The 10,327-nt window shown below is 40.4% G+C and overlaps 1 pseudogene; it reads left to right on the forward strand.

The window, feature by feature from the left end:
* The first annotated feature begins 2,126 nt into the window (after nt 1-2,126).
* On the forward strand, nt 2,127-6,442 carry LOC116194477 (annotated as a pseudogene).
* The last annotated feature ends 3,885 nt before the right edge of the window (nt 6,443-10,327 follow it).

Genomic DNA, 10,327 nt, shown 5'->3' on the forward strand with positions numbered 1-10,327 from the left:
CTGCCAAATGCTACATGCCCTCTCCATGACCGCTTTTGTCTGTTTTAGGGTAGGATTTACATGCCAAGATACTACGGTTAATAATCGGTTAACTCACGTAAATTCGACAATAACAAAACCCCTCGTTTGTTTATTTGTGTTTACTTGTTACATTTTTGCATTTGTTTGTTATGCAGGTTGAGCTCGATCCTTTAGGATACAATTCACATAGGGTCCAACGCCCCTAACCGTCGATCACGGGTCATAAACAGGTAGTGGCGACTCCTTCTCACGTGCGTTGCATAGGCACGCCTGATGCAAATCGTAGCACGACTTCAAGGGATCCAGTTCAAGTTCCAATTGGACCGATTACGCGAGCACGAGCAAAGAAGTTTAAAGATGAACTCAACGGCCTGATTCAAGAGGTTTGGGCTCAAGCAAATTCGTGGAGGCCCATTGGACATGAATCACGTGATCCACAAAGATCCATCAACATTATTCAAGTTATAGAAGATTCCGGACAAGGCTAAATTCAGCAAGTGTTTAAGGAAGCTTCTAGAACAGTTGATGATCAACAGAAGATAACATCAGATTTGTTTGAAGTTTAAATCTCATAGAGATATTCTAGGGGTATTTAGATTTTATATCTTTATAGATTATGTCATATCTCTATCGATATTTTTGGTTTTAATTTCCTTATCTATAGGAGGAGATATGACCATATTAGGATTACTTTATGTCTATATATATTCATCTTAGTCAATTTTTAATGGGAGGAACATTCAGAAAATTGTGAGAGTATTCTCTTTGGTTCTTGAAGAACTAATCGAACTTATCGGAAGTTTCCGTGGCGTTCATCATCGACTTATCAAACGGCTTTCCACCACCGTTTGTGGCGTCTTCATCGACTTATCAAGCGGTTTTCCATTACCGTTTGTGGCGTCTTTCTATATACCGAGGTTCTTGTTTCGCATTAAACAACGGGTTGAGGTCAGTTATACCAAGGTTCTTGTTTTTGTCGTAAACAACGGGTCGAGGGTTCGTCAATCAAATCTGATCGTGGAACGATCTTGGGTTCCTTTAGTTGTCGGGTCTCGTCATTCTTGGCGGGAATCGCATCATTTGGTATCAGAGAATCAGGCTTCAAATCGGGTTTATCCTATCCTTTTTTGTTTCAATTTGCTGAGTTTCGCTTCATCGAAATTGTTCTTTGTGGATTATTAGTAAAAAAAAAAAGGGCTGAAAAAAAAAAAAATTTCGGCTGGAAAAAAAAAATATACAAAGCTGAAAAAAAAAGAGCTGAAAAAAAAAATCGGCCAAAAAAAAAAATACAGAGCTGAGAAAAAAAAAGATCGAAAGAAAAGAAAGAAGACATCGTTGTCAATTTGATCCAAATTTTTTACATCAGACCATTCTAAAGTTGTTATTTCTCGTTCTTTGTAATCTGCATTGATTCTGATCCCATAATTTCATATAACATTCTGGTTTAATTAATCCTTCATAGTAGTTGCCTTTTCTCTTGCTTCTTTTCTTCCTGAAATTTCCTTTGATCATTAATTTTCCTTGATGAGTTCTTGGTGAATTGTTGCTAGAAAATTTGGAGTTGTTTGTTTAGTTCCAAAGGAACTGAAAGAGAATTGTCGAGTGGAAAAAGGCAAGAGCGGTGAGAATATTAGAGGGTTAAAAGCCACATATTTTGTTGAGTGAAAATACGAGTGTAGAGTGATTCACATTCTTGAGTGTAAACACGTAAGGGAGCGAATTGTGAGGTCCATTCTTTCTAACTTTATTTTGCAGCAATCATGTCTCACAATAGTGCTAAGAGTATTCCCGAAAGTGCAACGGAATTGGCTGATTCGAAAATACTTATAGAGGCCATGATGAGTGAGATGAGGCGTGTGATGCGGTTGGAGTTTGAGCAGGTTCATGAACGGATAGATCTGATAGAGAATAAACGTGTGGAGCAGCCACGAAACGCTCCTAATGCACGTAGGAGGGAAAGAGTTCAACCGAGGGAAGTGAGGGTTGAAGATGAAGAGATTTATGGGGCTGGTTTTGATGAAGATGATCGAGATTCGGTTGTTAGTAATAGGAGACATGGAGGGCGGTTTAGAGAAGATAGGAATCGGGAAGATTATAACTTGGGTAGTATTAAGATGAAAATCCCATCGTTCCAAGGAAAGAGTGATCCCGAAGCATACCTTGAGTGGGAGAAAAAGGTGGAGTTTGTATTTGATTGTTATAGTTATTCCGAGCTGAAGAAAGTCAAATTGGCAGCAATTGAATTCTCGGATTATGCAATTGTTTGGTGGGATCAATTGATGATAAATAGGCGAAGAAATAGAGAGCCACCTATAGCTACGTGGGAGGAAATGAAAAGGGTGATGAGGAAGCGATTTGTTCCTAGTTATTACTACCGGGAGCTGTATAATAAGTTACAAAGTCTTAGGCAAGGTAACCGGAGTGTAGAGGAATATTTTAAGGAGATGGAAGTGGCCATGATTAGAGCTAACATAGAGGAGGATCGAGAGGCTACTATGGCAAGATTTTTGGCTGGATTGAACCGAGAAATTCAAAATGCCGTGGAATTACAACATTATGTGGAGTTGGAGGATATGGTGCACATGGCCATCAAGATTGAGAACCAGTTCAAGAGGAGAGGCAATACACGTGCAAGCCAAAGTCCAAGCACATCCACTTGGAAACCGAATCAGTGGAAGAAAGATGAGAAGCAATCCACGTCGATGTTGAAAACCGAGCAAAAGCGAGAAGCAACCAGCCATGTTCCTCAAGGTAAAACCGACATTTCTACCTCCAGGAATCGTGACATTAAGTGTTTTAAATGCCAAGGCAGGGGACACATAGCAAGTCAATGCCCAAACAAGCGGGTCATGGTGATGCGAGACAATGGTGACATTGTGACCGACACTGAAGATTCCGACACCGATGACATGCCCCCATTGGAGGACGTTCCCGAAGAGGAATATTTAGCTCCAGATGCATTGACATTGGTGGCAAGGAGAGCATTAAGCTTGCAAACAAAAGGAGTTGAAGAAGTGCAGCGGGAGAACATCTTTCACACTAGGTGCTACATCAAAGACAAGGTATGTAGTGTGATTATTGATGGTGGTAGTTGTACTAATGTCGCAAGTGCAACAATGGTGGAAAAATTAAGACTGCCCATGGTGAAGCACCCTAGGCCGTACAAGCTGCAATGGTTGAATGATAGTGGTGAGATAAGGGTGAACAAGCAGGTGTTAGTTGCATTTCGAATCGGTAAATACGAAGATGAAGTGTTGTGTGATGTAGTACCGATGCAAGCAGGACACTTGTTGCTAGGGCGTCCATGGCAATTTGATAGACGAGTGAAGCATGATGGCTTTACGAACAAATACTCCTTTGTACTTAATCAGCGATCAATCACTCTTGTACCATTGACTCCGCAGCAAGTATATGAGGATCAAGTGAGATTGCAAAAAGAGAGTGATCAAAAGAAAGAGAGTGAACAGAAGAAAAAGAGTGAAAATCAGAGAGGGGCCGAGAAAAATGAGAGAGAAAAAGAAAATCAAAATTCGGCCATTGAGAGAAAATCAGAGAGAAAACAAAAGAATTTTTATGCAAACATGGGAGAAATTAGGCAAGCAATGTTTTTAAATCAGCCGATGATTGTACTTTTGTACAAAGAGGCATTTTTCAATACTAACGAACTTGATATCTCTCTTCCTAGTTCTGTTGTTTCTCTTTTGCAGGAATATGAGGATGTCTTTCCCGAGGAAACACCACATGGCTTACCTCCAATCCGAGGGATTGAACATCAAATTGATTTTGTTCCCGGTGCGACAATTCCAAACCGACCAGCCTATAGGAGCAATCCTGAGGAGACAAAGGAGCTTCAACGGCAGGTAAAGGAGTTGTTAGAAAAAGGGTACGTGAGGGAGAGCTTGAGCCCATGCGCTGTTCCAGTAATACTTGTACCTAAGAAGGATGGGACGTGGAGAATGTGCGTTGATTGCCGAGCAATCAACAACATAACGGTAAAGTATCGTCATCCTATTCCTCGCTTAGATGATATGTTAGATGAGTTACATGGTTCTTGTGTATTTTCTAAAATTGATTTAAAGAGTGGTTATCATCAGATTAGAATGAAAGAAGGAGATGAATGGAAAACTGCCTTTAAAACAAAATACGGTTTGTACGAATGGTTAGTTATGCCTTTTGGTTTGACTAATGCTCCAAGCACTTTTATGAGACTTATGAATCATGTTTTGCGTGCATTTATAGGTAGATTTGTGGTTGTCTACTTTGATGATATACTAGTTTACAGCAAAAACTTAGATGATCATAAGGTACATTTGAAATCTGTCTTAGATGTGCTTAGGAAGGAAAAGTTATTTGCTAATATGAAGAAGTGTACTTTTTGCACCGATAAGCTTGTTTTTTTGGGATTTGTTGTTAGTGCACAAGGTATACAGGTTGATGAGGAGAAGGTACGTGCAATCCAAGAGTGGCCTAGTCCCACAAGTGTAAGTAATGTTCGTAGTTTTCATGGACTTGCTAGTTTCTATCGGCGGTTCGTGAAGGATTTTAGTAGCATAGCAGCACCACTTACTGAAGTGATCAAGAAAAACGTTGGATTTAGATGGGGAGAAGAACAAGAGAAGGCGTTTCAGCTAATCAAAGAGAAGCTGACCAACGCTCCTTTATTATCTTTACCTAACTTTTCTAAAACTTTTGAGATTGAATGTGATGCTTCAGGTGTTGGTATAGGTGCAGTTCTCATGCAGGAAGGACGACCAATTGCTTACTTCAGCGAAAAACTAAGCGGTGCAGCCTTAAACTATCCAACTTATGATAAAGAGTTGTATACATTGGTTCGAGCTTTAGAGACGTGGCAGCACTACCTATGGCCTAAGGAGTTCGTGATACACACCGATCATGAGTCCTTGAAACACTTGAAGGGCCAACACAAACTAAACAAAAGACATGCCCGATGGGTGGAGTTCATCGAGACGTTTCCATACGTCATTCGGTATAAGCAAGGTAAGGAGAATGTGGTCGCCGATGCACTTTCTCGCAGGTATGCATTACTCTCTACACTTGATGCAAAATTGCTTGGTTTTGAGCACATTAAAAATTTATATGCTGATGACCATGAATTTTGTGAGGAATATCGAGCTTGTGAGAAAATTCCTTGTGGTAAGTTCTTTAGGCATGATGACTTTCTGTTTCGAGAGAATAAGTTATGCGTGCCAAATTGTTCCTTGAGAGAGTTATTAGTGCAGGAATCACATGGTGGGGGATTAATGGGACATTTTGGAGTAGCAAAGACTTTAGCTATTTTGCAAGAACACTTCTATTGGCCACATATGAAAAGAGATGTTGAGAGAATTTGTGGTAGATGCATTACGTGTAGGCAAGCTAAATCCAGAGTGCAGCCTAACGGTTTGTATACTCCTTTACCAATTCCTAGTGAGCCTTGGATTGATATTTCAATGGACTTTGTGTTAGGATTACCTAGGACTAAACATGGGAGATATTCAATTTTTGTGGTTGTGGATAGATTTTCTAAGATGGCACACTTTATTCCATGTCACAAAACGGATGATGCCTCGCATGTTGCTGATTTGTTCTTTAGGGAGATTGTGAGGTTACATGGCATGCCTAGAACAATTGTTTCGGATAGAGATGCTAAGTTCTTGAGCTATTTTTGGAAGACTTTGTGGTGTAAGTTAGGTACTAAGCTGTTATTTTCTACTACTTGTCACCCACAAACTGATGGTCAAACGGAAGTAGTAAATAGAACTTTGTCTACTTTGTTGAGGGCAATCATAAAAAAAAACATTAAAACATGGGAAGAGTGTTTACCACATGTTGAGTTTGCTTATAACAGATCTGTTCATTCCGCTACTAAATTTTCACCATTTGAAGTTGTTTATGGATTTAATCCTTTAACTCCATTGGATTTATCCCCTTTACCTTTGACTGAGCATGTTAATTTAGATGGCAAAAAGAAAGCTGAATTTGTCAAGCAGATTCATGAGAAAACAAGACTCAACATTGAGCGAAAAACGGAGCAGTATACAAAACACGCCAACAAGGGCCGTCATAAGCTGATTTTTGAACCCGGAGATTGGGTTTGGTTGCATATGAGGAAAGAGAGATTTCCGGGGCAAAGACGTTCCAAACTGCTTCAAGAGGAGATGGACCTTTTCAAGTCCTGGAGCGCATCAATGACAATGCTTATAAACTAGACTTACCTGGTGAGTACAATGTAAGTGCTACTTTTAATGTTTCTGATTTGCTTCCTTTTGATGTAGGTGATGATTTGAGGACAAATCTTTTTCAAGAGGAGGGGAATGATGCAAATCGTAGCACGACTTCAAGGGATCCAGTTCAAGTTCCAATTGGACCGATTACGCGAGCACGAGCAAAGAAGTTTAAAGATGAACTCAACGGCCTGATTCAAGAGGTTTGGGCTCAAGCAAATTCGTGGAGGCCCATTGGACATGAATCACGTGATCCACAAAGATCCATCAACATTATTCAAGTTATAGAAGATTCCGGACAAGGCTAAATTCAGCAAGTGTTTAAGGAAGCTTCTAGAACAGTTGATGATCAACAGAAGATAACATCAGATTTGTTTGAAGTTTAAATCTCATAGAGATATTCTAGGGGTATTTAGATTTTATATCTTTATAGATTATGTCATATCTCTATCGATATTTTTGGTTTTAATTTCCTTATCTATAGGAGGAGATATGACCATATTAGGATTACTTTATGTCTATATATATTCATCTTAGTCAATTTTTAATGGGAGGAACATTCAGAAAATTGTGATAGTATTCTCTTTGGTTCTTGAAGAACTAATCGAACTTATCGGAAGTTTCCGTGGCGTTCATCATCGACTTATTAAACGGCTTTCCACCACCGTTTGTGGCGTCTTCATCGACTTATCAAGCGGTTTTCCATTACCGTTTGTGGCGTCTTCCTATATACCGAGGTTCTTGTTTCGCATTAAACAACGGGTTGAGGTCAGTTATACCAAGGTTCTTGTTTTTGTCGTAAACAACGGGTCGAGGGTTCGTCAATCAAATCTGATCGTGGAACGATCTTGGGTTCCTTTAGTTGTCGGGTCTCGTCATTCTTGGCGGGAATCGCATCAACGCCCATGCGTGCCCCGACAAGATGAAATTCGGGTGCGCACAATGGGGATATCTCACAGCCTCAATCAAACAATCAAGTTCAAATCTTAATCTTTCGATTTCTTTGAAATATTTGTTCCAACAAAACATTTCGTATCTTATTTTCTAATAATAATTCATTTCAAACTAATAAGGCATAGTAAAGATTATTCCTTACTATTCCTTACTTTACATGCGTATGGACTTAATTAAAAGCTAATACATTATTATCCTTTGAACAGCGAACGTAGATCAGTGAAATAAATAATGATCTTCCGTCGGCAGGAATCTTGCAGATTAACATCACTTGTCTCGCTTTAGTCATGTCTTTTTTCGGATGACAACTCATAGGGAATCTAAAAGTCTTTAAAGGGGTCATCTGGTGGGTCATCGGATCTTGAGATTGAACTTTCTGGACAACACATAGAACGAATTTTTTGAACTAGAGCTTGCACTTCCATGAGGGAGTCAACCTTGTGTAGATTGGCTTTTCTGAACTTTTTTGTGGCATTTGACAGAGGCGCCTTTCGTTTATCAATCCATCTTTAAACCACTTGTGGACACGCCTGGTTTTCTTTATAGCTTGGCCACCACTTGACTTTAGACTACCTCGTTGTCAGCACTCCATTTTGGCTCACCAGTTCAGGAAACGCCTATCAACAGTAATTCAGATTACGACTTGAGCATTAATACAGAAAAGGGCTCGACAGAGCAACAAATTGCTATTCATTCTCAAGTCAACAGAGATAGGCAGATGATTCAAGCATATGACAGAAGAACATACAGAATCATCCAGCAACATACAGAGCAAACAGACAGCTTAGACAGCATCCAAACCGGCATTTTCAGAATACATCGTCGACAATGCTATTTCACTGGTCTGCTTGACCATTAGAAGATAGTCAATATTGAGCTTCAAAAATTTCTCGCGACGTCAAACAAATGAAAAGTTTCTCCGAACGCATTTCGCAGATCAACTGCTCCATACAGAGCAATTTCATAATACATACAACTTTTTAGTAGAAGTCCAAAAATGCCAGTTCATCCAAGAAAAGTTAATGCCCGATGTCAGATACAGTCATGTCCAACAATTATGCAGAGCATGATCATTGCTTCAAACTGTCTTTCGGAAGTCATACAGACTCCTTTAATGACTCCCGAACGACAGAACAAGCATACCTTTCAACGGAAAACCTTATCCGAAGACTGGTCTGATAGAACATCAGCAAACCAAGTTAGCCATGTATTGCCCAAAAAATTGCAGCGGACATATGCAATTGGACAAATCAGATAGCAATATCTCTTCCAGTTTCCCGAGTGACCTTCGAAGAGTAGAAAAGTCCGTTTTCAATGGAAATTCATAAACGGAGGTCCTTTTCGTGAAAACTTGACGCCGGATGATTGGTAAACCCAGTGCTACTCATCTCAACGCTCAACGTGAAATCCTCAGAGGGAATCTCACAATCCAACTAGACCCTCAGAACACCGTTTTAGGGTTTCAGATGTAATTTTTTAGTCCTTCAAGCCCAGCTCTAAACGAACAGAGATTACAGTGATCTCTGGCTCACCCAAGCAACTCAGAAAGCATTCTGAGAGATTCGGCTTCGAACTCTTAGGACGTCTCCGGCTTCACATTGACAATACCGGCTTATTGGTCAATAATTCAGTCTGATTGACAATGCATGTATTTACCATCCCGGCTTAAATCCGAACTTCACCAAACTTCATATCCCACATGTTTTCGACCACCTCTATCCATTTCCGGGCTTATATTTTAAGTTTGAAATCTCCAACCCATCGGAACAGCCACCACAGAACCGAACCCAGAAAACAGTATTCTCAAGTAAAAAATGGCAACTCGAGTTTCAAGGCCTTCCGGGTTGGTTTGAGTCGCCAAAACCCACCAAACACCTCCCCACAAAACCCTAAGGTGTCAAGGAGTCAAGAAATCCAAGAAAAACCCATCGGGTCGATTTTTCTAACTGTTCTTGAGGTTTTCTTTCTGATCGGGTTGATCCGAGACTCTTTTCACAAAAAACCACTATAGTCACCTCTGGGGGTCAGTTAGGAGTCGGGAGCCGTTGACCTTGCCTCAAAATTCCATCGGGAGACACCGTGTCGATGTCCGACCCGACTAGTGCCTGACGGGTTTGAAATTCCAGACGTGCTCTGTTTTTCGTGATCTTTACAAGGCTATACAGTCACCTCCGGGGGTCAGTTAGGAGTCAGGAGCCGCTGACCTTGCCTCAAAATTCCATCGGGAACTTCCGTGGCGACGTCTGACCCGAATTGTGCCAGTCGGGTCTGTTCAGTGTTCCAGCCGGGTCTGTTCAATGAAAAACAGCTCAAACCCGACCCAACAAAGGTCCAACCCGACTTCTAACAGTCCCATCCTGCATCCCGGGACTAGGTATGACCATTCCCGACTTAGAGGAGCTAGGACTTTTACATTCTCATTGCGTTTATGGAGTTATAAGGGGTTTTATGCATGTTTTATTTCCAAGTTTTAATCTTTATGCAATTTCCATGTTATATCACACGTGTTTATCATCGTTTAACGTGCTAGTATGTCGAGAAATGTTTAAATCGAAGTCGAGGAAACGATATCGACCCGGAAAAGCCGAGATAACTTTAGGATTAACCTATTAGAGAGGTAACCGAGGGTATTCTTGACCTTTTCGGGTCAAGACCGGATTCCCTGCCCCGATTTGAGTTGTTTTCCGAATCTTTATTTTTTCCCAAGTCCATGGAGCCGGTATTGTTTTATCGATTTCATAAATAACGTGTTTGTGCATGTTTGTAAGCTTGAATGCCTTTTCCAAACTCTTGGCAATACTAGCTTTGTTAAATACGTGTCATTTATCGTGTTTAACATTTGAACATGCGAGAAATAGTCGAAATTAGGTTAAAGAGAATGCTTGAAACCCGGAAAGGGTCAGGGAAACCCACGGCTATTCCCAAGAGGAAAGAGCCGAGAGTTCTTTGACCTTATTCGGGTTAAGAACGGTCTTTTTATCTCGATGAAATCCATTTCTCGGATTTTGTGCAAATTCCAATTTCAATATCATCGTAAACCCCACATGCTAACAACTTTAAAACATTGTTTTTAAAGTAAAAATGCATGAATTCAAATATTAATGACTCTTTCGGGGCCATTTGGATTT

The sequence above is a fragment of the Punica granatum genome, chromosome 2, assembly GCF_007655135.1.
Source record: "Punica granatum isolate Tunisia-2019 chromosome 2, ASM765513v2, whole genome shotgun sequence".
NCBI lineage: Eukaryota > Viridiplantae > Streptophyta > Magnoliopsida > Myrtales > Lythraceae > Punica > Punica granatum.